The 27,057-nt window shown below is 43.1% G+C and overlaps 1 pseudogene; it reads right to left on the reverse strand.

The window, feature by feature from the left end:
• Positions 1-26,664, reverse strand: part of LOC136491751 (serine carboxypeptidase 1-like) — a 65,577-nt pseudogene extending 38,913 nt beyond the window's left edge.
• Between the last annotated feature and the right edge of the window lie 393 nt (positions 26,665-27,057).

Here is a 27,057-nt window from a genome sequence, read left to right on the forward strand (position 1 = left end):
GCCCGCTGCCGTGAGCCACCGCCACCGGTGAAACCCCCCTCTCGAGCGCGAACGCAGACGCCAAGGCCACCCGAAGCACCGCCGGACTTCCCCGCGCCCGTAGGTACTCCCCAATTCGCGTTTTGGCGTTGTTTTGCCCAGCTACATCCTCACCCATGCACCTCTTCTCTCTCCAGTTCGCGGCCGCCGTCAATGTCCAACTTCGGAGCCTTCCCGGACGCCGCGTTCCCCTCCAGATGACTCACGGTGAGCCCCTCCGTCTTCCCGTGCCCTCAGATCTTGCTTTGGCGCCCTAGGAAGCCATAGCCTAAGCTCCAGTCACACTGGCCATGGCGCCGCTGGCCTCTCCTTCTTCCCTAGCAAGCCACCGCCTGGCTTTCACCCCTGCGCCGTTGGATCTAGCATGGATGGCCCAGATTAGATACCGGTTGGATTTAAGTGGCCGGTCCACCGTAGACTCGTGGACCCGGCGCACCGTGCCGCGTCAGCGTGCCCACGCCTGCGTGGTGCACCACACCCAGTGAACAGCCGCCATGTGTCAATGAGTCAGCAGCCCCGGTCAATCGTCGGGTCAAACCCCCAGTCAACCGAGCACGTTTTGCAGAAAAGCCCCCGCTTTTTCCAGTAATCAACCCGCAGTCCAGTCTAGTTCAAATTAATTTTTATTCAGTCCTATTTTTATTCGTTTAGAACCCTGACATTTCCAGAAATAGTATGTCCGGTCCAAATTTCATTTAAATTCAGATTTTTAATTATTTTAATTCAAAAATAGGTTAGCTTATTTACAGAATTGCCATTACATCTTATTTCATGCATAACTTTCACGTTTTAAGTCCGATTTGAGTGATTCTTTCGCTCATGTGTTTGTAGAAATGCGTAGAACAGATCTATAAGCTTTTCAACATATGTTTTCACTGTTTGGTGTACTGTTCTAATAGAGTTCTATCTTGTATGCATGTAATGATTGGAATGATGCTTGATTGATGATTGGATCACGATTAGAGGGTGAGCCATTCGAGGTGACTGAGGACCCCCAGCAGGATCAGCAGTACTCCCAAGACGACTTTGAGGAAGGCAAGTGTACCAAAGGCCCCTTGTTACCTATGAACTACTACCACTTACATTCATGCATGAGTTTAATTTGAGTTGCCTTTAAGGACTTTACCTAGATGATTCTTTGTACCACATATCCTTCATACCTGGGTTTGTTGGGTAGGCATTTTGGATAGATGCTGCAACGCTTAACATGAAGTAATTGTTAAACATGTTTAAAGACTATATGCAATGTGATAAAATGGAACTTTTTAGCAACAGATAGGGGGCTGGAGTATGGGGTTGAGTACTCTAGTGCCTCTCCATAAGGACTTAATCCTGAAGTGGCAACCCAGGAGGGACCGTACAACCCCGAGTGTCAAATGGCTCTGACTTTAACCTATTATCTAGTTTGTACTAGCTCATCTGTAGCTCCAGTAAGGGGTAAGAGGGTATCTTTCCTTTTTCTATTAGGGTGTGCACCGTGCTGCGATGCCCACGTGTGCCATTCCTTTGTAGCTACGATCTGTTAGTGCAACTAGCTAAGGGTTTCATAGTGAAACTCTACCACACTTCCTGATGAGTACAGGCCCGATCTTCCGAGAGGTAGCCGGTAAGTTCGATTTGTGGAGATCTCGACGTTGGCGATCCGGCTTCAAATCAGACACGATTCGAACCCTACAACCGTTACACCACCACTCCGTTGGTTATCAACCAAGCACAACTTGATTGACCTCGCCAAGAAGGCTTTTCCTGCAAGCGAATCGAAGAGCACAAGCAAGAAGGTAAAACACGCAATCTGAAATTGCAAATATGAATGACGCGAATATCAATAGAGGGTTCAAGAACTCGGTTCCAAAGGACTAATCGACATAGTGGAGGAGATCAAGAACGGGGGCCCTGGATCACTGTAAAAGGATTTGTCACCACAGTTACAATGAACGATTCAGTTTCTCGAGGGAAAACTAAACTCTAAACAAAACCCAATTGTGTAGCAGTGGCGGCGGCTGTGTTTATAGTCTAAGACTCGACCTAGGGTTGGGAACGGCCAGGGGTTGGGCGCCCACAACTTGGGCTTAAGGCCCGACACGATACATGGCCAAGTTGGCCCAAATAGGTGACGCAGCACCTTGCCGTGGTCACACAGAATGATCCACGGACCTTCTAGAGCTGGGACCAGATCCAAAACGACGGCATCGTCGTCCCCTTTCCAACGCATCCAAGAACGGCCTGTTTCGATGTCGTATGAGGAAGTTATGACCGAAACAGTAACGACGTGTCTGCTGAATCCGAGGGCGACGTGGCAGCTGAGTTGGGAACGAATTGGAACTTGGGGAAGACCATGGCGTCTGTGTGTCCAGCGTGGCGATGTCCTCATCATCCTCCCCTTCTCGAATTGGAGTCGTCCTCGACTCCATCTTGGCGATGTCCTCATTATCCCCTCCTTGTAGAATTGGAGTCGTCCTCGACTCCATCCCATCATCAGCGAACTCCTGCAAAAGGTTAGTGACAGCAGGCAATGCACCAGACATAAAAGGTTGACAAAACATAGTATAACATGGTGCATCAGGATTATCACATAACTCAGTAGTAGCAGGAGTTGTAGCAAGAAAAGCACCTCCTTTTAACTTAATCCCATTATGTTTAGCAATGTCTGTTGGAGGTTTATTTTTTATCTCATTAGCATGTTTAATAATATCCGTAGGAGACAAAGGCAGCAATGTAATTTTCTTGTCCTTATTTATGATAGTGTATGTATTAGTTCTACCATGGTGTAAAGCATCATTATCAAATTCCCATGGGCGACCTAATAAAATGGAACAAGCTTGCATAGGGACAACATCAAAATCAGCGGTATCATGATAAGAACCTGTGAAAAAGCTAATGCATGCTGATTTAGTTATCTTAGTCTTACCACTATTATTGAACCATTGAAGTTTATATGGATACGAATGTTGTCGTGTGGTCAAGCCAAGCTTGTCAACCAAATCTGAACTCACCAAGTTGTTGCAACTCCCGCTATCAATGATAGTGAGAACACGACAACCCTGCACAATGAGATACATGTGGAACAAATTGTGGCGTTGGATCTTCATCTCTTCTTCATGACCCACACGTGTACTCAACACACGCTGCACAAGAAGGCTAGGGTAGTCCGCGGCAGCAGCCACAGAGTCAATGGTGATGGTCTCCTTGTCATTATCGCCCTCGGTGGGATCTGCATCAATGTTAGCAGCAAGGGCTAAATCATCTTCAACATCACTAGCACTTACATATCCATCCTCGGTAGCAATGAAAGCGCGACGACTGGGGCATTCCTTCATGACATGTCCCATGCCTTTGCATCGGTGGCAAATGATTTTAGAGTTGGACGAAGAGGAGCTAGTAGAAGCACCCGGAGTGCCACCTTTCTTCAGCTGTGGAAACTACACATTAGACAATTTACTTACCCCGGAAGAAAATGGAGGTGTAGATGGCTGTGGTGCAACAGGAAGCTTGGGCGTCTCCGGCTCGGAACGCTGCTGAAAATTCCTCCCATTGTTAGACTTGAGAGGCTGGTGTTGTTTACGTCCCTGTACTTCTCGTTCAGCCTTAATAGCAAGATGATACAATTGGGAAAAATTGCGCCATTCTTTGTAATCAAGTATGTTCTGTATATCATGGTTTAAACCACCAAAAAATCTAGCACTAGCATCATCATCATCTTCATTTATACCACAACATGCTAAACCAATAAGCAATTCTTGATAGTATGCTTCTACTCCTTTATCACCTTGTTTTAAAGTTTGTAGTTTCAAACGTAAATCACGTTGGTAATAAGGAGGAACAAAACGAGATTTCATACGTTGCTTTAAAACATTCCAAGTTTGAGGCACAGCAGCAGCATTATTGGCATTGCAAAGATCACTCCACCAGAACAAAGCAAAATTAGTAAACTCACTGGTAGCAAGTCTAACTCTATGCTCAGCAGGAACATTATGAGAATCAAATTTTTGTTGAACAGCAAGCTCCCAATCTAAATATGCCTCTGGATCAACATTACCAGCAAAAGGTGGTAGACTAAATTTAATTTTAGCAAAATGATCATTATTACCATGATTATTACCTGCCATACCGCGACGATTGAAGTTGAGGCGGCGACGGGCACCACCGTCAGCATACGCATCTTCATCACCAGCATCTTCATCATCAGCACGATAAGGTGGAGGGCGTTGCTCAAGCTGTTCAATGCGGGTGACCAGATTGTTCACGTTGCGCGTCAGCTCGGTCATAAGATTGCGTTGTTCAGTCATGAATGTTGCAAGCTCGCCCTTGGACACGCACTCATTGAAGTCCGTCGGAGTTCCTACCATGGTTAGAAGATAGAAAAAGACAACACCAAAGTATTATCCCTATCAACTAAAAGGAAACAAGTGGTGGTGGTGAAAGTGGAATGCAAAATCACAAGCGGCTTACCACCGTCTTGCCTGTATTCTTACCAACGCCAAACAGGAGCAAAACCAAAGTGGCGAAGCAATCTGTTGTTGAGCGTGGGTAACAGTTGCAAGAGGAACCTGTGCTGACAGAAGAATATGTGGAGCTATGGGTAGGCACACAATATGACAGCAAGGATTAGCAATTAACGAGTGCAGAATAGCGATTGTTCAATCTGGATCCAAAGTACAAATCACAGTTGCTGGCTAAGACGTGTCGAGACGTAGCGCAACAAGGTGAAAACAAAGAACGATCGAAAGAACTCACAGAACAAGCAAATAGCCCGGATTTCTCCTTTTTCCTGAATTTTTCCCGGATTTTCCCAAAAGGCACTAGTAGAAAACAAACTTTTTTTTACTATTTTTTTTATACTTTTCTCTGAACAAGGATCACAAAAGATGCAACCACAAAAATTGGCACCTACAACTGAGGTGGGATGTGGTCTACAGAAATTCAGCACGTTCTCTGAAAAGCGTGCAAAAACTTTGACAATTTTTTTTCTATATTTTCCCGAATTGTTTTGGCAATTCTGATGAAACCAAACAGGGCAAAGCCCAGTTTGGGTCGGGTCCAAATGGTGTCAAGAAGCTGCACAAAAAATTTCAGATTTTTCTGATAAACGAGCGAAAAGTTATGCCTGTTTTACCGAAGGTATCTCAAGGTATGTTTTCCGGGAGGCACAACACGGCGGCGGCAGTGAGGGCAAAGCGTCCCTAAACTCTAACACTGATCACAGCAGTAGGTATTCGCCTGATGATGTAAGGAGGGCTGCGATGCAGGCAAAATAAGAGCGGCTGGCAACCTATCTAGGGTTTGCGCGGCGGCGAGAAGGTACACAAGGCGGCTAGCGGGGCAAGTCGAGTAATGTGGTGGCTCCGACTTGTTGTTTGGGAACGGTGGATGGGATAGCGGCGGAAAACAAAATCACAGCAACGGGCGATTGAACTACGACCATGAACACAATCCTAAACCAGCAACAAGACTCGACCACGGACACAAACTCAACAACACGAAGCTGAAACGAAATTGCAAAGGCACAAAGGGCGATAGGACAGCGGAAATTGAAATATTTTTGGGCTTTTTGTGGACTCTAGGTAATGAACAAATATTAATCTATGGCAAACGAGATTATACCTCGCGGTAAACCTGAAATATCTGATACCAATTGATGAGTACAGGCCCGATCTTCCGAGAGGTAGCCGGTAAGTTCGATTTGTGGAGATCTCGATGTTGGCGATCCGGCTTCAAATCAGACACGATTCGAACCCTGCAACCGTTACACCACCGCTCCGTTGGTTATCAACCAAGCACAACTTGATTGACCTCGCCAAGAAGGCTTTTCCTGCAAGCGAATCGAAGAGCACAAGCAAGAAGGTAAAACACGCAATCTGAAATTGCAAATATGAATGACGCGAATATCAATAGAGGGTTCAAGAACTCGGTTCCAAAGGACTAATCGACACAGTGGAGGAGATCAAGAACGGGGGCCCTGGATCACTGTAAAAGGATTTGTCACCACAGTTACAATGAACGATTCAGTTTCTCGAGGGAAAACTAAACTCTAAACAAAACCCAATTGTGTAGCAGCAGCGGCGGCTGTGTTTATAGTCTAAGACTCGACCTAGGGTTGGGGACGGCCAGGGGTTGGGCGCCCACAACTTGGGCTTAAGGCCCGACATGATACATGGCCAAGTTGGCCCAAATAGGTGATGCAGCACCTTGCCGTGGTCACACAGAATGATCCACGGACCTTCTGGAGCTGGGACCAGATCCAAAACGACGGCATCGTCGTCCCCTTTCCAACGCATCCAAGAACGGCCCGTTTCGATGTCGTGTGAGGAAGTTATGACCGAAACAGTGACGACGTGTCTGCTGAATCCGAGGGCGACGTGGCAGCTGAGTTGGGAACGAATTGGAACTTGGGGAAGACCATGGCGTCTGTGTGTCCAGCGTGGCGATGTCCTCATCACTTCCTAGGAAGAGGTGTAGTGGGTCTCGCGAACCCCGGCATTGGGAATCACGGCTCGGTGGGTAAAGATGTACAATTTCTGTAGAAATAATTAACTTGTTATAACAGTCGTGCTCACGGATACGAGCGGTCTGGATCCTTCGAGATTAGTGGTTACTGTGGATGATGGATGGTTGGGAATTGAGATAAAGCTTGATGATACTTTAATACCACTTGGGAAATGGGACTGTTCATTAAAGCAGTAATTCAGGTTGCTAAAAAAATGATCAACTAAAATTGCGAACCGCAGTCAAACAGTGTCAAGCCTATTTGAGCCTCATAGATCCCTTTGTTATACTTGCTAAGCATGGTGAGCTTACACTTGCTTTACATCCAATGAAAGTCCCGGATGGGTAACAGATAATGGATATGAAGAGTTTCTGGAGGATGTCCAGGACTACTAGGGAGACGTTCACCAGTTGGAGTCCCTGTGGCAGTTGGGCTAGTTATTCCACTGTGTTTGTAATAATATTGCCCTCGAGCAAACTTTGTATTTAACTTTATGATGAGATATGCGATGTAATAAGTACCTTACTTTGATACTATTGCAATTTGTGATATATGTGTGTGTTTGGACATCCTAGGCGCACATATATGAGTACTTGGTTTTGCTTTGCAAAATTGGGTGCGACACTCACGCTACTAAAATACCTAAGCATAGCAGCTACTCGACCTAAGCTAGTAGGACTCATAGGTAGATATATCTATGCATGTAGTTTCAATATAACTCTTATAACGTAAATGTACATCATATATATATTTCTAGTGATTATTCAAAATAAGGGTTATGCACCGGAGCTTGCCTTGGGCACGCGTGGTGTCAGCTCAGTCAGTTAGTGGGGGCTCTAGGACCTCCTCCTTGTACTCTTCGATCAGCTCCTCGTACTCCTGCTCGCCCGCGGTCATGAACTCCACCAACTCGTTCTCTACATGCATGCAATGATGATGCAACACTCAATATTAAGGCAACAACAGTTCTTAAAGTAATAATACATCTACTAACCCACTAAGATAGCTCTAATGACTAAGATACCAAGCTAATCATCATTCCCATCAAACCAGCAGGGTTTTGCCTACAAGTGCTACTTAGCAACTAAAATAGATTCTTACTCTCATTAACGATTTCCTATATACTACAAGGAGTGCTTAGCTACCATATTTCTCAACATATTCTAAGGCTACAAAAATTATAGTGAGTTTATAATAATATAATGAACCTAGTGTAAACATTTCATGGTCAAATCTCTTACCAATTTGCCACAAAAATTTCTACAAATATTAATCTAAATAATGTTTAGCTTTCCTAAATGAATTAATGAACCTAACATTCTCATAAATAAATGTAAACTAACTACACCAACAGATAGATCACATTTTTACGAACCTAACAAATTTTATTTCACTATTTTTGGACACCTACAGAATTTGCTATAATTTTCAAAAGATCAGCTCAAAACTAAATTAGAAAAACATTTGCTAATTTGCTGGAAAAAAGGAAAATCAATTCTCGCGCGGCCCACATGGGGTGCAGGGCATGCACACGTGTGGCCCGCAGGCATAGCCCACACGGGGCGTGGCCCACGAGTGCAAACGGCCTACGACGGGCGAGCCCGCGCGTGCGCCGACCAACTTACAAAAACGCCCTCGCGTTCTCCGATAATACTACTAACACTATGTGCGCTATTTCAATAGACTATGACTTTGCAACAAAACCCTTGCAAACTCCCTCCTTTACAATAGCATGGTCCTCAACCACCCACGCGTGTGCCGGCACGGTGGCGATGGTATTGGACGGCTACGCCGGCCAGCCAGGACCAGCGCTGGCTCCACTAACGGGCCGACCCCCGTCTACAACCCTAGCACCTACACTAGCCTAGGTTACAGGAGTGATGGAGCTCACGGAAGTAGTGACCATGGTGCATGGCCATGCGCGATAGTGGTGCGACCATGTCGGCCACCCTAAGCCACCACGGGGTGAACTACCTAGCGCTATAGCATCACTATCTTACCCTGGTTATGGCTATGGTGTTGGTTAGGTCGGAGGTTGCCCAAGTGGTGCTGACCATGTGTGACCGAGCGATACAGCAACGCCCCAAGCGTGGCACCTCCACGTCAGCATGTCACCAGCAGTGCCTCCGATGAACCTGGCGTGAGCATGGAAACGAGGGGGTCAAGGAAGGCTTGAAGGAGCAACTAATGAACCTCTACCGAAGGATACTGGTTTACCCCAACGAAGTTAGGTGCGACGGCGGAGACGACCGGCGGTGAGTAAAACACCAAAATGGCAGTCGGCAGTGCTCGGCTGAGGCTCGATAAGGGTGACACAACTAGATAGATTTATGGAGTCGCTATAGGTGCTATGAATTGGACCCTAGTGAACCGAGGCAAACGAATTGCAAAGCCATGCGCATGAGGGGACGTCGCCCTGCCATCCCTAGTGGCAGTGATGGCGCGTGAGGGGGGAGGGAGGAAGGACGGCTCGTTGCGTTACGTATCCATTCAATAGAGGGAGACAGGGCAAGATGGTGGACGGCTACACATGCAGGTAGAGCAAGGCGGTAGTGGCAGCGGCACGGTGTAGAGAGGCATTGTGCCACCTTGGCGGGACATGGCTGAAGGCGGAGCAGGTGCACGTGGGCAGTCATGACCTAGTGCGTGCAGTACCAAGGCGGCCAGCGACGCAGCGCGGTGATGTGATGATAGTGGCAGTAGCGCTCGTGGCTCGTGGAGCAGTGCAGCGTAGCAGAGCGATCATGGGTGGCCCCAATGGCACCGGCAGTGGCGACAGCAGTAGCGCGCAGCGTGCGATGGGACTATGGTGGCAACAGCGCGGCAGTGAGGTGGGGCAGCTGCGCACCAGGGCTATCGGCCACAGTGGCCAGCTGAGCGTGGCTAGGCACGCGCGCGCACGGCCAACGCGCTGACGTCGGCTCAAGGGGGCGGTGACCACGCCTACACGAGGAAACTGACCAAGGACGTGTCATGCACGCTTTTTAAAGTGTCTAAATAAACTAATCGGTTGGCCAAACACCCAAACCATCTTCACCATACATTAGAGGGTACATTAGGCTACTAAAACAATTTGTAACACTACCCTACTTCTTAACCAGATTACCATACAAAATTACCAAACATCACAAGGTCTAGCTCACCAAAAGTTCAAGAAATATTTTAAGTGTTGAATGACTTTCTATTTCTAGTTGCATTTCCAAACCCTTAGAAATATAAGCTAGCAACATTATTTATCAACACCAAGTATTTCATTGTTATCTACAAAGTTTGTACTTTCAACTTTATTTAAGTGTTGCTATATGTTCTATATTATTTTTGTTTGATAAAAATTGGTTTTAAACCCTAAGTGATATAACATAGCTATCAAATCAACTTTTGTTTCCTATTTTTGTCGATCGTTTTGAGTTACGGGAATTGATTTACACACTTTATTACAAGCATTAACACATAACATAATGCTCATGACATATTTTAGTAAATGATTTACAGTGTAACACCGAAGGTGTTACAGACTGTGCCCACGAGGGGTGCCCCATGAAAGAGTCGCTGTAGATGCTGTCGTATGGTACATCTTACAATCTTTGGCGAGATGAGCCACCGAGTATCCATTGTTCTGGCACAGAAGATTCATGGTGTAGCCAAGATTTACCTGATAGCTCAATTTTTGACTTCGCTTGATGCTTAGCCAGTTCGTTCCATGATTTTTCTTTGTTATCTAGGGTGCCCTGGCCCTGTTAGGGTTGATCGCTGGAGTTGGGAAGAGTTCCCATGTGTGTGCCATCACAGAGCTTTTGAGCCTATCAAAGAATATAGGCAAACCAGCGTCTAGCGATGGCTGTGGTTGTGCATCGTCTGGGTAATTTGATTCCCACCAAACTTTGCGTGTGGTGTCGAGGAGGTACTCCTGATAGAATTGAGAGAAAGTAGACTCAGCATAACGACTTACATGACGTGCCAACTGAAGCGGTCCTGCCTCGATCGTGTCTCTAAGCTTGATGAGGTAGAGTTGATCAGGCGATGACGATGTCGAAGCCCGCGTGTGAATCTTGGGGTTGCCACGCTGTGTATCCCTCGATCACACGATGGTGGTGGTGCCGTGGCCGTCCTTCTCCGATCGCCTCTTGATCACGCCCTTACTCGACCTGCGAAGAGTAGCCATCCGAAGCACAAAAAAATCTAAACGCAAATCGCCCCTACCTGGCGCGCCAACTATCGGATTGTTTTGCTCCAGCAATATCCAGCAACGTGATCGCGTAGACGGAATTAGACGGTAGCACATGAGACACAAAAATTTATACTGGATCAGGGCGTGGTGCGCACTAATCCCAACTCTAGTGGTGCGGTTGCTCTTGTACTTGTATGCTCAATTACAGAGGCTATTACTCTTATCTATGTAGTAGATTGGAATGGTGGAAGATGGATACCGAGCCCGAGGTCCCTACCTTCCTTTATATAGGCAGGAGAGGTAGGGTTACAGAGAGGACGATCGGATTAAGAGATTGAGTTCGTAGTTTGTTACATGATATGCGCAACAGATTGATCCTAGCTATCATTTAGATACACCCACCTTGGCTTGCCTTGACCTCCACGCTGGTTGGTCACATCAGCCCTTGTGGGCCTCCTCCTGGACGGCTGCTGGGCCGATAGCATGGTGATGGTCACATATATGGGCGGTGCAGGTACCCCTTTCCCATATATCTGACGGTCGGGATCTTCGGCTCCGGATCTTCGGCTCCGGATCCGGCTCGCCTGGCCCCACTCCTGTCATTCCTCGCCGTGTGGGAGGCGCCGCCGCCCGGCTCATGCAGCGCGTGCGGCTGGGGCTGGCCTATTATTAGAGATATATCACATCTCTTTTTTGTCCTCTCAATCAAATAGAAATGATCGAAGTTTTAGCTCGCTCTTCGTATTCCCAGCCCGGTGTTTATATTCCATTTCTGCAAATTTTAATGCATTTGATAAGCTCACTTTATTGCAATATATTTGTGTACTTGATTATGTGTCTTATTATGTACTGTTATATGGGAACTTATTTGCATAATATTACACCAAATGTATAACAAACAAACAAAACTCTGCATTTTATTTTTTTCGCCCTGGGTATAATGGTCATTTTACCATGGAATTAACACCGTCAAATGCCAAAAACGGACGGATGGCCACAGAAGGAAGAAAATTTCGTTTAGGCGCCATACAGATAAGTTAAAAAAAGGGGCCATACAAGGAAGATGCATTATTTTCAGGACCATGCAGGTAAAAAACTCAAAAAAATAGTATCATCACATCAGTGAAAGCAAGCAGAAGTAGCATCGGATAATGTGTAGTGGGGTGAATTTTATAGCAAAACTCAATAGAGGTGGCTAGTGATGTAAACGGATCTGATGCGGATGGATCCCTATGGATACGAATACATATAGCTACATTATTCTTCGGGTTCGAGTTCAGATACAGATGTATCAACTATGTCGGATAAAATATGAATTGGTATCAACATCATATAAGATATATATCCAAATTTTAGTATCTGGATATGAACATACTCCCTCCTAGGAAAGAATGCAATTATGTGAACCGTGCCGGTCAAATGGGTTTAAGTTTGACCAAATTTATAGTAAATAATATTAACATTTATGTCTCCAAATAAATTTATTACAAAAATATATTCTATAACTAATCTAATGGTATTTATTTTGTCATGTGAGTGTAAGTACTTTTTTATATAATTGTAGTCAAAGTTTAAATGGTTTGACTACTCGAAATGTGAGAATTGCATTCTTTTGTGGACCGAGGAGTAACATAAATGACCCTAATAATTCCTACACATGTATTTGGACAATCATAATGGAGGCAGTGCAAAGAAAGGACAGATTTCGGCATACCCTGCAACTTGGTCTCCAAAGTACCATGGCCAAAGTATCAAGATCTTGGTAGCCTACTGATTTCACCCATGCTTCAGTACCAGGGTAAGGAAATACACAGGTCATGGTCTCCGCTACAGCATGACACAGACAAAATATATCATATATACATTCTTTAATTCTAAGGAAATTGTTAGACATGTTTCTAATACATTGTTCAATGCAAATGAAGCGAATCATTAGATCAACTTAACGATTATGTTCTCTCTTTTAGGTATATGTTTTCACCTTTCACCACTAGCCTTCTAGACAGTACAATAACAAGATCCACACAGATCGATAAAATAGTTAGTGTCTCCAAAGCACGGTATGTATACTGAACCCAATGCAAATCTATGAGCTACATGGAACATTTTACAATACAAATAAAGTATCATATAGGATCAAACTTTTAGTGCCAAAGGAAAGTTTACTATCCCAATTATTCTTAACGGAAATAGCACTAAAACTTCTATAGTGAGATTTATTACTTTATTGGGACTAAATTTCAGACGAAATTAAGTGTTCATACGATTTTACATTCACCTTCTTTTCATTGAATTGAAACATATATTCAACCAATAAAACATGAAACTTTTGCTTTCTGTTTCCAATCCAAATGTGAAATAGGATCAACACATCTAGAGTATGCTCTAATTCGAACACAGTTGTGTACACTCGCTACAAAGTTCTAGAAACTACTCGCATTTAACATTCCCAAATGATAGATTAACTGGTTTTATATGTACCTGTAAATTAGCACGCGATATCCCAAACCGGTAAGCTTCTTGTGATAGGTCAATATTGTCCCAGTATCATGAGTGAAGTCTATTCTTGCAGTATAAGCTTTTCTGATTATGCACCATTTGATTGAATCAGTTTCCCACATAGACTAGAGGATTAGTGCGTCAAATGGGAATTTTTTCTACCACAATACATATATTACTGGTTTGGCATGAATCGCAGCTCTAACATCTTCATCATCCAGCCATGTAGTAGCAAATTCATCACTCTACATGTAGTCATGTACATGGAAATGTCAAATAAAATGGAGTAAAAAGAAGGGGCAAGCACAACTGTCCAAAGATGGATTAATAAGCAATATGATTCCAGAAAATTCAAAAGATACACGATCAGCTATAAATTTTCAGCTAAAATGTGATAGTGACATCTTGAAATATATTGTGAACAAATTGGTAATTTAATTAGCGCAGCAGCTTGAAACAGAGCAGTGGTATAAATTAAATTTTGTGTTTTATATACATGCAAGAAGAGAAACATGACGACATCCTGATCAGTGAACTAGAGGGACATTGCCCCGTTTGCTTCGCTGAAAAAATAAGCCGAAACACTGTTCCGGCTGATTTGTTGTGAGAGAAAAATACTGTTCCGGCTGAAAAAACAAACTGAAAAGTACGGATTATAAGACAAGCGAACAAGGTCTGGCCACATCGGAACGTGACCATCCTTGAGAGCAAGGCGGAGGGGCCAAGAACGCCCAGCCATTCGCTTCCTCACTGGAAATGGCCTATCTGTCTCTCCTAGCCTTCTAAAACTCTGCGGTAAGCTGCTGTTGCTGAACTCTATCTCTTGGATTTCAGGATGATGGTAACAGGGTGCAAGGATGTTGTACTTGTTCAGGTCTTTCAGTTCCTGCAGATACCCAAGATAGTTATTACAGAACCTACTAGCTAAACTGACCAGATGCTGTCGATTTATATATTCCGGGAAAGACACATTACCCAGCGCACTATGTCGATCTTCTCTTGGCACAGATTATCTACAGCGCCAAAGAATGTGCCACGGCAAGAAGCTTTGACATCCTGAAACAAATTATATCTGGTCGGTCGATAAATTTTGGTATGCGATCTGGTTTGAAATGAAACTATCCGTGACATTGGTAGCTCCGTCTGTAGCATGGATATGCTTGCAGACGTTCTACAGTAAACAAGCTTGTTGAAATTATTATATTAGCATAAAAGTTGAACCACAGACCTCATACATGTCAGTTGAGATGAGGCCCATCCCATGCGCAAATGGCACAAAGGAATTGAAATCGTAGTATACATCAGTTGCTGGATTGCCAATTAGATAGCCCTGAACAGATTTCGGAAGATTCTAACTATAAAACATTCATTAAAATTTTGCGTCTGCACTTCTGAATTACACAACAAAACATTAAAGAATGTGACTGAGGGAATACAGGACCTTGAAATTGATTCTTGGCTTCACACCTCTCTCAATGCCTGTCAAGACACATCGTTTACACCAAAATTTGGGAAGAAGAACGCGGAAACTCGAAGCTTCTAAAATTGTATCAATCAGGGAATCGAATGCATGAGGATCGGTATCAACTGATTCAGATGCAACACTGGAATCGGTTTTCTCCGGATGACGTCAGCAGATGACGACAATAAGGTACGGTTGGCGTCAGGAAAAACATATTGAACTCTACAAAAAGGAAAAGATTAGAGTCCAAGTTATCTTAAATTAGAAATGTTTTCTCTTATGCCAAAGATTGTAATGAGTCATGCTTAAGTAGGATTCATGTGTAGGTTCCGGGTATAAATATTGGACCCCGGCTATTCTAAAGGACACATAATTAATCAATACTAGTTACTTACTTTTTCGGCTCCGGTCAATCCTTAAGAGTAGGAGTAGAGCAGATCTAGGCGAGTTCTTCAGTGAGTAAGGCTGTATCGGTCCGGCCGACCTTCGGCTTGTCTGTAAGTACCGTCATGGTTTATACTTCTATTCGTACGGCTGCATCGATCCGATCAACCTCCACTGCGACTCTGGTATATGCTAGTTATCGACTCTTGTCTAGTTCAAGTATGGCTGTATCGATCCAGTCGACCTCCACTGCTCGAACTAGATTAAGGTTAAGTTATCGGCTCTACCTAAGAGTTGCAATCTTTGGTAAATTCATTAAGTTACCGATCTTACTGATGTTCTTATCGTCATTAGTTTGCAGCAACATCAACCTGTCCGGTCGAGATCGATTTAGATCGGCCTTATATCCCTTGGGTCCGTCGGTTACTTTGTTACAACATGATATTTCTTACTTTGAGCGACGGTTCATGTTTTATCGGCTGTTCTATTTCGATCTTGATCGTGCATAGTACGCGGTTAAGGCACGAGTGATCTTGAAGAGGTTTGCTGGCTAGTTAAATCTAATCTATGGTTCACTATTATGGTTGTAACGATCCGATTGATCCCCACTGATAGCACTTTAGATTGGAGGATGCTAGTTGGTAAATTTGTTCTCGATTAGGCGTGACCTTAACTGTTTGCTATGCTTGCATCAGCTAAATAGTCGATCGCCTATGCTTTAACGCCTACAGTTTGTTTACATAATTCTGTTAAGCGTGAATAGATCTGTTTACTTTAAAGGTTTGATTTGTTGTCTTTATCACGGCAGTATCGATCCGGTCGAACCCCACTGTTAGAGATAGCAGGTTAGGTCTGATGAGTCCATAGGTCTGTCCATGTGAAATAGTCGATTGTTCACGCGATGTAGTTCTCTTCACCTGAATCGGCTATTTTAGCCGATTCATCTGAGCCTTCACGTATTGCATGTCTTTCAAAAAGTCTGTCGAAGTATGGATATCCTTACGGATTCTTCGGTTTTAGTTTATTACCATCATCATAGCTGCCATCGATCCGGTCAAACCTCACTGCTGGTGGTGATAGATTAGATTCAGAGCGTTTATAGATTCATTCGTATCAGATAGTTGATTTGTTCGTATGCTATATCTTTTCTCGTTAGATTCATCAGTTCAATGCTTTATACTGATAGTATCGACCTAGCTGATGATCTCATTTACAACTACGAGTATTGTACCTGTCAATATGAAATTAACTGCTACCCACAAGCTTTACAGTCTGTAACAGCCGATTTCTGTGCGTATCGGCTATTCAGTCGTTTCTCCAGCCTAGCTGCTCCCGAAGCGGCACACTTGAAATTGTCTGGGCATAGACCGGCATGTTCCACCTTAAATTATTGATAAACTTTCTCTCCTTGTCAATTGCAGGGTCAAATTGACTGGCACGCCTCGGGAGGGATACGCAGGATCGACTAACTCTGCGTTGAAGCCAAGCGGATCTCCGGACTCATCCTAAGCAGATCCTTTCAGCTTGCTCGTGTGCTCGGCATGGCTAGCCCATATTTTCATGCCGACACACATGAACATATATTATTAGGATAGATAGACATGGGATAATGCTAGTTTTCTGACCTGACCGGCCACCTTTTGATTAACAGTGTCAACCTTTAACAACTTCGTCAGTGATTGTGGGGATATAAACCCCTGCATATGACTCCCCTGAGATGTAGAACGGGTTAAACTGAAACTCAGGGTATAATTCGAACCACTGCAAGACCGAATCAGCATCATCATCAGGTTCCCCTGGTAAAGTGTATGACAGATGGCAAAGCTTTACTAAAGCGGAGTACCTTCAACAGGAATTTGTGCGCATCAGCTGCGGTTTTCAGGTCACCTGTTATATAATCCGATTTGTTCAACGAGTAGGACATCCCAACACCGGCAGGAGAATCGAGATACATGATGTTGGAGACCTTTTCAATGACAAATTCAATTTATTATCACTTGGATTGTAGGCTGACCACAGAATCAACTGCCAAACAAAACCTGGGAAATTCTTTATTTACCATTATCTATGGATAAAATGTGAATTGTTTGAACACATATTTTTGCCAGTGGCAGACAAGTGTAAAAAAAACACGTGGACAAAATAGTGGGTTTTCTACTCACTGCGTTCCAAATTGTTGTTCACTTTGGTTGTATCCTAAGACAAATTTTTTCAACTTCAAGTAAATTTATAGAAATATACACAAACATCACAACATTAGATTTATTTCGTCAATTTGTCCTTGAAATATACTATAAAAAATATATTTATTGGCTCATCAAAATTAGAGAGTTTTCACTTAGAACAAAGTAAATGTGAACTATATATAATTTAGAATGGTAAGAGTAGCTTCTCTATAAAAAAATGTGGTTTAGGATTACAGGTGCAACAAACCACGATAACCACTCGTTTATAAAAAAAAAAAAAAGAACCCTAGCTTGATAGAAGGTGCAGCCAACAACTCCTAGCTTGATAGACAGTGTCACCACGCAGTATGGATTAGCATGAAGAAGCTCTCAAATGTAATGGACGTTTACCTTTGACCAGCTGTAGGGGTTGAGCTGCAGCTTGGGCATGCTTCCAGGCGAGCTCCCAGGCTCAAAATTGAAGGGACCTGTTGATCAGATCAGCAGCTAGCTGCCTTTCAGAATGTAATCGATCGGCAGAACCGCAGAAGACACAGACGACGACAGTAGAGCAAGACTTGCCGACCGTTCCCGTAGACGAAGCCGTCGAAGCTGGAGCATCCTGGACCCCCGCACTATGTAGAAAAATGTTTTTAGAGGCGGCTGATATCGATTTGTAGGGGCGGTTTTGCTAGCCGCCCCTATGAAAGGGTGGCTAAAAATCAATGATTTGTAGAGGCGGTTCTCAGGCCGTCCCTACAAATTGATCACCAGCCGCCCCTACAAATTTATAGGGGCGGCTGGTTATTGAGCCGCCCCTACAAATCAATTTCAAGAAACGAAAAAAAGGGGGAAAATAGCAAAAAAAAAAAAAATTAACCGAGGAGGTCCCCACCGGCAGCCACACACACACTCACTCTATGGTTACAGCATTTTTTCACGATTTTTGCATACATTGCGTCTACCGGAATTCGAACCAGTGACCTCTCACTCGCACACCATCTCCTCTACCACTACACCTCACATTCACTTGTGTCCACAATCCATTTTGATTCCCCATGTATTATACAAAACCGAGCATACATTGATTGTTTGAGGCCCTAAACTAATTTCAATGAAAAAGTTGTCAACTACAAAGTTTTATAACTTTTCGAGATCTACAGCTTTCATTTTGATAGTTTCTCCATCCGAGGTCACTTATAAAATTTGAATTTCAAATAATATAAATTCGAACGTAGTTTTGCATGACAAGATGGTTTCAAATGAGAAAGTTATCAACAACAAAGTTTCATAACTTATCGAGATCTACAACTTTCATTTTTACTGTTTGTCCATCCAAGGTCGTTTAAAAAATTCAAATCTCAATTTTTTAGAAATTCAAACGTAGTTTTTCTTGACAAGATGATTTCAACTGAAAAAGTTGTCAACTACAAAGTTTCATAACTTTTCGAGATCTACAACTTTTATTTTGGTTGTTTCTCCATCCGTGATCATTTACAAAATTTAAATTTTAAATTTAAGAAATTCAAACGTAATTTTCCTTGACAAGATGATTTCGAATTAAAAAGTTGTCAACTATAGAGTTTCATAACTTTCCGAGATCTACAACTTCTATTTTGATCATTTATTCATCCGATATAGTGGTAGTAACATTGTTCATAAATGTTGCATATCCCTCTTATTGTTTATGAAACTATAAAAGAGATATGTAAATTTTGTGAACAATGTTATTACCACTTTATCGGATGAAGAAATGACCAAAATAAAACTTGTAGATCTTGATAAGTTCTGCAACTTTTATGTTCATGATTTTTTCATCTGAAATCAATTAGTGTTCCAAAATAACGTTTGACCTTCTCTATGTGCTCCTTTGGATATTGTTCCTCTTTTACCCTCTCTTTTTTTCTATTTTTTTGGCTGTCGTCGTTTTTTTGGGAAATTTTGACTTTTTTATTTTATTTTTTTGATATTTTTCCTTCACTTAGGAGCACAAAAGAAGTAACCAAAGAAAATATAAGCTCAAACAAGTGAAAGACGTGGCCTGTGGAAATTTCAGAAGACGTGCTCAAAATTAACAAAAAGCTTGTGACCACGAAAAGATGATCTTGTGACCACTTTTTGACCAATCTAAAATTTTCGAACCCCAGCAATGCACTGGATGGACGGATCCGAAATTTGTTTCTGATCGATTTGCATATATGGAACGTCGAAAACGGAGTTCGTATGCGAAAACTAGACCAGTTTTAAGAATTGGCTCCGAATTAGAGGACAAAACGGGAAAAATAATTTCAAATAGTATTTTCAAGTAGTAAATGATCTCAACTGAAAAAGTTGTCAACTACAAAGTTTCATAACTTTTCGAGATCTACAACTTTCATTTTGATTGCTTCTTCATCCAAGGTCGTTTAAAAATTTTGAAGTTTAGTACTTACTTTTTAATATTCGGCGTCCATTTATAGAGGCACTTCATTTTTGAGCCGCCCCTATAAATCAATTTGTACGGGTGGCTGGATATTGAGCCGCCCCTATAAATCAATTTATAGGGGCGGTTGATAACACCGGTCGCCCCTACAAATTGATTTATAAGAGCGGCTCATTTGACAACTATTTATATGGGCGACTCTATCACCGGTCGTCCTAAAAAAAAAATTTATCTCATTGCTAAAAAAAACGTTTTTTACGTTGTGCCGCTGAGCCAGATCATGACGGGGTCGGTGGCCGGGTCACACTCGGACAGCACCAGGTAGTAGAAGAGGCTCCGCTCGCTACTCTCGTCCACAGTCACGTACCTGCAGCCACCGGCCGGCGCACAGTATGGCGAGAGAACCGTACCAGATTCATGAAGAAGAACCGTACCAGCACTCCAGCAGGCATATATAGGCTGCGAGCATCTGAAATGGATCCAAGAGAAACAGAAGGCGGCATATGGAGATTACCCGGAGTAGTGCTTGGAGGGGAACACTACGTAAAAAACGATTTTTAGCAATGGTTTGATTTTTTTAGGGGGGCTGGTGATGGAGCCGTCTCTACAGTGACGTGCTCGGGTGCCCAGACACCAGCCGCCCCTACAAATGGAACAGAAGGGGTGGCTGGTGTTACGAGCCGCCCCTACAAATGGGGTCTGATTTGTAGGGGCGGCTCAATCACCAGCCGCCCCTAGAAATGCTATTTGTAGGGGCGGCTGGTGATTGAGTCGCCCCTACAAATGGCCCCATATTTATAGCACCGATTTGTAGGGGCTACTCAATCACCAGCCGCCTCTACAAATGCCCCCCATATAAAATAGATGCAGCACCTTTTTTTTTCTCGGGTCATTCACTCCAACCTATGAAAGAAAGGTGGGGAGGCCTTGGGCACCTCCCAAAAACTGCTCTACTAAGGGGGAAGATTTTGATCTCAAATCCTTTGGTGGAGAGGTTGTAGAAGGTAAGAAAATGCTATTCATACTTTTTTTTGAAGTTTTAATGGTTGGTTAGTGAGTAATTAGAGTTTTGTTTTTCTCTCTCTTCTATGGTGCTTGAGCTATTTATGAAGCAAATTAGACCCAACTTTTAAATGTACTAGGGTAAATTAGGGAGGGGAACAAGATCATACCCTTATTTGGTCCATGTTTCTTGATTTTAGGGAACAATTAGTTAGTTTTATGGATGTTTCATGTGCATGTGGATCTAGATCTAGGGTTTGGTTTTTTATTAATTTCGTTTTTGTAAATTTATGTTTGATGAAATTAGACTAGGGTTTGTATGAAAGATATTGGGTAAAGTATAATTGTTGCTAATTGTTGTCTTTGAAATTATTTATTATAATCAATAAATATGTATTTTAATTATTTATGGATAAATAGGCCGTTAATTAATTTTCTTTTACCATGGTGTGTTTGTATGCTTCATGTAATTATATTAGATTTATATTCATATATATCTGAAGTATATACAATTATTCTCAAGTAATTATTAATTTGTTTTATTTTTATATATATCTGAATAAGTACTCCTTTAATGTTTGTTTTGTTGTTGTTGTAAAAGATGGAGTACAGGAACTCTTGGATGTATGATTCGTTAATGTTTAAGGCAGGTTTCCGTGAAGAGGTGGATAAATTTATTGAAGCCGCAAAGAAGCATGCAACGACATTGAGAATAAGGATACAATTATTTGCCCATGTAAAGATTCCCCGTATGGCATGGACAGATGTGACTATCATCAGATCACATTTGATTATGTGAGGATTTGTTGAGGACTACACAGTGTGGATTCATCATGGTAAAACGGTTATTGTTAAGGACGAGGATGAGGAGGAATACAATGACGAAACCATAGAATCCCTGTCCCAATATTCAGCAGAGCTTGATGCACGAATGAATTTCGAGTTTGGCAATGAACAAGGTGGTGATGCTAGTGGTTGGGATGGTAACGACGAAGGTGGTGCCAATAATGATGGTGGAGCACGTGTCGGGGATGAAGATGATTTGGAGGACATGATTCGAGCCCTTGGACCAGAGATTTTACTAAATAGCCCGAAAGGTCTAGAAAATTTGGAAAGGGTGACAAAATCATCGAAGGAGACTGTATATGGTGTTAAAAAAGGTTGTCCAATATATTGGACATTGCTACGTTTTGTGCTTGAGCTGCTCATCCTGAAGGCTAAGTACGGCTGGTCAGACTGTAGTTTCAATGATCTATTCATCTCCTGTCATGGGTGCTGCCACAACCAAACTCAGTTCCCACCAACACATACCAAGCGAAGAAGGTCATAAGTCCATTGACAATGGGGGTTGAAAAAATCCATGCATGTCCCAACCACTGTATACTTTTTCGTGGCGAAACGTTCAAGTCACTAGATAAATGTCCCTGGTGTGGGGCCAGCCGATACAAGAACAATGACCTTTACGGTAGGGACGAACCCTCCACGGGGAAAAAGAGGAATAAAAAGGGTACCAAGGTGGTACAAGAATCTCAGCCCTCAGAGGACACTCTATTAGGCAACGATGCAAAGCTGAGAAGAATTCCTACCCTGGTAATGTGGTACCTACCAATGACCGATCGCTTGAGACGTATCTTCCTAAACCCTAAAGAAGCCGCACTCATGACATGGTGGGATGATGAGCGCAAGGTGGATGATGATAAGATTGCACACCCGGCTGATTGTAGTCAGTGGCAAAGGTTTGATGAGAAGCACAAAGAATTTAGTGATGACCCAAGGAATATACGGTTTGGCTTGAGCACTGATGGAATGAATCCCTTCAATGAGAGGATGAGCGACCACAACACATGGCCAGTGATCTTGACCATGTACAACATCCCAACATGGCTGTGTCAAAAGAGAAAGTACCTTCTCCTCACTATTCTTATTTCTAGCCCTAAATAACCAGGCATTGATATAGACATGTTCCTCGAGCCCTTGATGCAAGAAATGGAGAGGCTATGGAGGCATGGGGAGCAGATGTACGATGCGTTTTGAAAGGAGGACTTCATATGTAGAGCAATAATATTTGTTACTACCAATGATTACCCCGCGCAGTTTACTTTGTCTGGACAGATCAAAGGGAAGATGAGATGCTTGGTTTGCTTGGATGGTACTACATGGGTGTACCTGGATGCATCTAAGAAGATAGTTTACCTAAGGAACCGACGCTTCTTAAAGATAAGTCACAAGTACCGCAGCAAATTGTTCTTTAGATTTTATGACAACGCCTTGGAGATTGAACCCCCTCCGGAGAGACGTCATAATGGAGAACACGTGTACAGAATGGTGAAAAACATACGCGTCGTCTTTGGAAAGAAGAATCTGGATGGGACGAACAGAGATAGAAGCACACCTCCTATCGAAGGCGTACCTTTCAAGAAACAATCAATCTTTTTTCAGTATCTGCCTTATTGGCTAGACTTGGAGGTCCCCCATGCCATTGATGCTATGCACATGTAGAAGAATGTCTTTGAGAGTCTCATTGCTACCTTGATGGACACAGGCAAGTCAAAGGATGGTCTGAAAGCATGGAAAGACATGGTGGAGCTAAACGTGATGCCATAGCTTCACCCGGTACCTGAGGCTAATGGAAAATACACTCTGCCTGCGGCGTGCTTCAACCTAACACCAGATGAGAAGAGAGCTATATGCACTTTCCTGAGAGGGATCAAAGTCCCAACTGGGTTTTCAGCAAATGTGAAGAAGCTAGTGTTGATGAAGGACTTGTCAATAACACACTACAAGGCTCACGATTGTCATGTGATGCTGACAGTATTTCTACCTATTGCAATCAGGGCTATAAAGCCAGAGTTCTTGAAAATGGCCATCACCTGCATATGCTACTTCTTTTCGAAGATCTCATAGAAGACGATTGGCAAGGAAGAGCTGAGTGACCTACATGAATTTGTGGTGGAGACACAAAACTAACTAGAGATGTGTTTACCTCCTGCTTTTTTTGATATAATGGCACATCTCATGATTCACATGGTTCATCAAATATAGGCGCTTGGCCCATGCTACTTGCATGAAATGTGGTCCTATGAGCGGTTCATATCGATTCTAAGTCGATACGTGCATAATCGAGCATACCCAGAGGGCTCCATGATAGAGGGTTACAATACTGAAGAAGTCGTCGAGTGCTGTCAAGAGTACCTAAAAGTATAGAAAGGGATTGGTAAACTCGATTCTCGTCACAAGGGTAGGCTAACTAGGAAGGGCACCAGTGGTAGAAAAGTGTTCATCGACCATGATTACAAAGAGGTGAGTCGAGCGCATTACAGTGTCTTGCAGAGTACACAACTGATGCAACCGTATATTGATGAACACTTGGCTATCATTATGGCAGAGAGAAATGGCTGTTCGAATGATTGGGTCATGAAACAACATGAGCAACGACTAACTACATGGTTGAAGGACCAAAACATACCGCCTAGAGAAATCATAGACTCTATTACCATCAGTAGGTTGGCGGAGGGGCCATCGAGACAAGTGACATCTTGGAATGCTTATGACATCAATGGGTATATGTACTATACCCACGCAAAGGATAGTAAATATGTGAACCAAAACAGGGCATTCGAATAGAGGCTCTCGATGGATTAGGACGAAAGATCCAATACTTTGGCATCATTGAAGAGATATGGGAACTTGACTATGGAAGGGATATAACGGTGGCCCTATTTCGATGCCGCTGGATCAAACAACACCAACTAAACGAGATCGGATTGAGAGTCCTGGACCTCGAGAATCTAGGCTACCAAGATGACCCTTAGGTGCTCGCTTCACGTGTCGCATAAGTTTTCTATATGTCTGACCCACAAAGTAACCTCCCCCCGAAGAAGAAGACAAAGCATGTGGTTGCCTCTGGGAAACATCACATTATTGGAGTTGATGGCGTGGATGATGTTGAAGCTTACAATAACTACGATGAGATGCCGCTATTCATAGACTTTCCTAAGAAGATCAGTGTTGTGAAAAAGAACCTCCCCAAAGACATAATGACATGGGAACGAAAAGGTGTCAAGGGAAAAGTCGTTATAGCGGGCTAGCTAGTTGTTGAATGTGGAGTGTTTGTGTAAGTGTGTGTTTGTAAGACTTTATTTATGCATGCGTGTGAGACTATATATTTATGTACGTGTGTAAGACTACATATTTTTGTATGTATGTGAGACTACATTTTATGCATGTGAGACTACCCTTTGCAACATCTAGATGACTCTATTTGAACATCCACTCTATTACTACTAAAACTTTATGAAATCACTTAACACTTTATGAAATGAAGAAATGACCAAAATAAAAGTAGGAGATCTTGATGAGTTATACAACTCTTATATTCATCACCTTTACAGCTGAAATCATTTAGTGTTTGAAAATCAGGTTTGAAGCTGTCATTTTCTAAAATTTAAAATTTGAATTGTCACATGAAGAAGTGATCAAAATAAAAGTTGTAGACATTGAGGAGTTCAACAACTTTTATGTTCATGACTTTTATTGTTGAAATCATTTAAGGTTTCAAAATCTTGTTTGAAGTTGCCATTTAGTGAAATTCAAAATTACAATGGTTCAAATCTAGTCAAATGAAAATATGATCAAAATAAAAGTTGTACATATTGATGAGTTGTACAATATTGGTATTCATGAGTTTTTCATCTTAGAGCTCGTCGGTGACCTTTGCAACTTCATATTGGACCAGATTGTACACGTCAAAGGCGCCTACCATGACCGAGAGTCTGACTTAGGTAGAAATCCTCAGTACCAACACCTTCGTGAGACTGAAAGGCTAGCTCTAGGACATTGATAACAATGTTTATGGAATTTGTATATTAAATGATGGATGGTATATATCCTTACGAATTGGACTTGTAATTGTAGTTTATATAATACTATTGTGCTTGTAGTCGTGTTCGGAACGTTGGTCGCGGGGCATTCGGCAACGCAAACGCGGTTTGAAATGTTGGTCACAGGGCATTCGGCAACGCGAACGCTGGATGGAATACGCAGAAACAAACAGTTCTGGTCGAATTTGAATTGTAAATTTGATTTTTTTGGTGGGAAAACGTATTGTAGGGGCGGTTCTAGATTGAACTGCCCCTACAAACAGGTATTATAGAGGCGGCTAGCACTACAGCAACCCCTACAAATCGATTTGTAGGGGCGGCCTGGGAATCGCCCCTACAAATACATGATTTGTAGAGATGGTTCGGTAGGGGCGGCTAGCCAAACCACCCATACAAAGGGTTACTAGCCGCCCCTAAAAATGCTTTTTGTAGTAATGGAAGGCACCATGGAAGCCCGGGAGGCTGGTGACAAGGTGCTCCATGGGCGCCGCGATGGTAGGTGGCCGAAGGAGCGCCGCCATGACGAGGAGGAGGAAAGGGACGCCATGGAAGCCGAGCTCGGACGCGTCGTCGTACTCACTCATCACTTGTCAGAAAAGGATTATCAATCAGTCAACGACAGCAACCGCGCGCCTCTCGTTCATCGCTGATGGGCTGATGGCCCACCACCTACGGATTGTGAATTTTTTTTAATTTTAACACTTTTTGGAAACTAATTTTAAATCCAACACGGTCGATTTTTTTAAAACTAACACTTTTGGCCACACCTATTGCCCTGGCGTAGCCAAATACCTATGTCGCACCATGCATGGTGGCGCCGTAGAGGGCTAACGTGGCGGTGATTGGAATCGCTGACTGCTGATAGGGCAGGGCCTGCCGTGCCACCGATCTTGGCGCGGCACTGCCGCGCCCTGATCCATGGCACGGTAGAGCTGAATAAAACCACCGCCGCGGCCCACGTCTGCCAGTGGTCGAGCAGCCGTCGTTGCCCGAGCAGCACAGCAAGGCCGCCTAGTCGCCGTGCTCGCGTCCGCCCGCGCCAGCCCGCCACCGAGCATGGCACGGCCGCCAGCTGCCCGATGCGACCACCGAGCCCGCACGCCGGTGTGCCACCCCCTCCAGCCACGCATGGTAGCTGCCCACCGAGGACAGCGCCCATGCCTCCCGGCCTGGTCTAGCGCGCTGCAGCGAGGTACTCCCGTAATAAAGTTAGTAAAATTATTAAAGTATAGTTAGTAAAGTTAGTTAGTTTAGTTAGTATAGGTAATATAGTAAGTTAGTATAGATAGTAAAGTTAGGTAGTTTAGTTAGTACAGTTATTGAGTCTAGTTATAAATTGGATTTAGTCTAATTAGTTGTTGTATTTAGCCTTATATGGATGTTAATATTAGATTAGTTAGTATAGTTATAGTTAGAATATGTATTAATATTACTATGGACATTACATACGATGATTTCGACGACTTGATAAAGTTTCTTGAAATGCTTTTGCAGATGGATTGTTGTGTTAGAGTTTTGTATGGAGGAAGTGTTAGGAGAGAAGATGGTATGT

The sequence above is a fragment of the Miscanthus floridulus genome, chromosome 11 (assembly GCF_019320115.1).
Source record: "Miscanthus floridulus cultivar M001 chromosome 11, ASM1932011v1, whole genome shotgun sequence".
NCBI lineage: Eukaryota > Viridiplantae > Streptophyta > Magnoliopsida > Poales > Poaceae > Miscanthus > Miscanthus floridulus.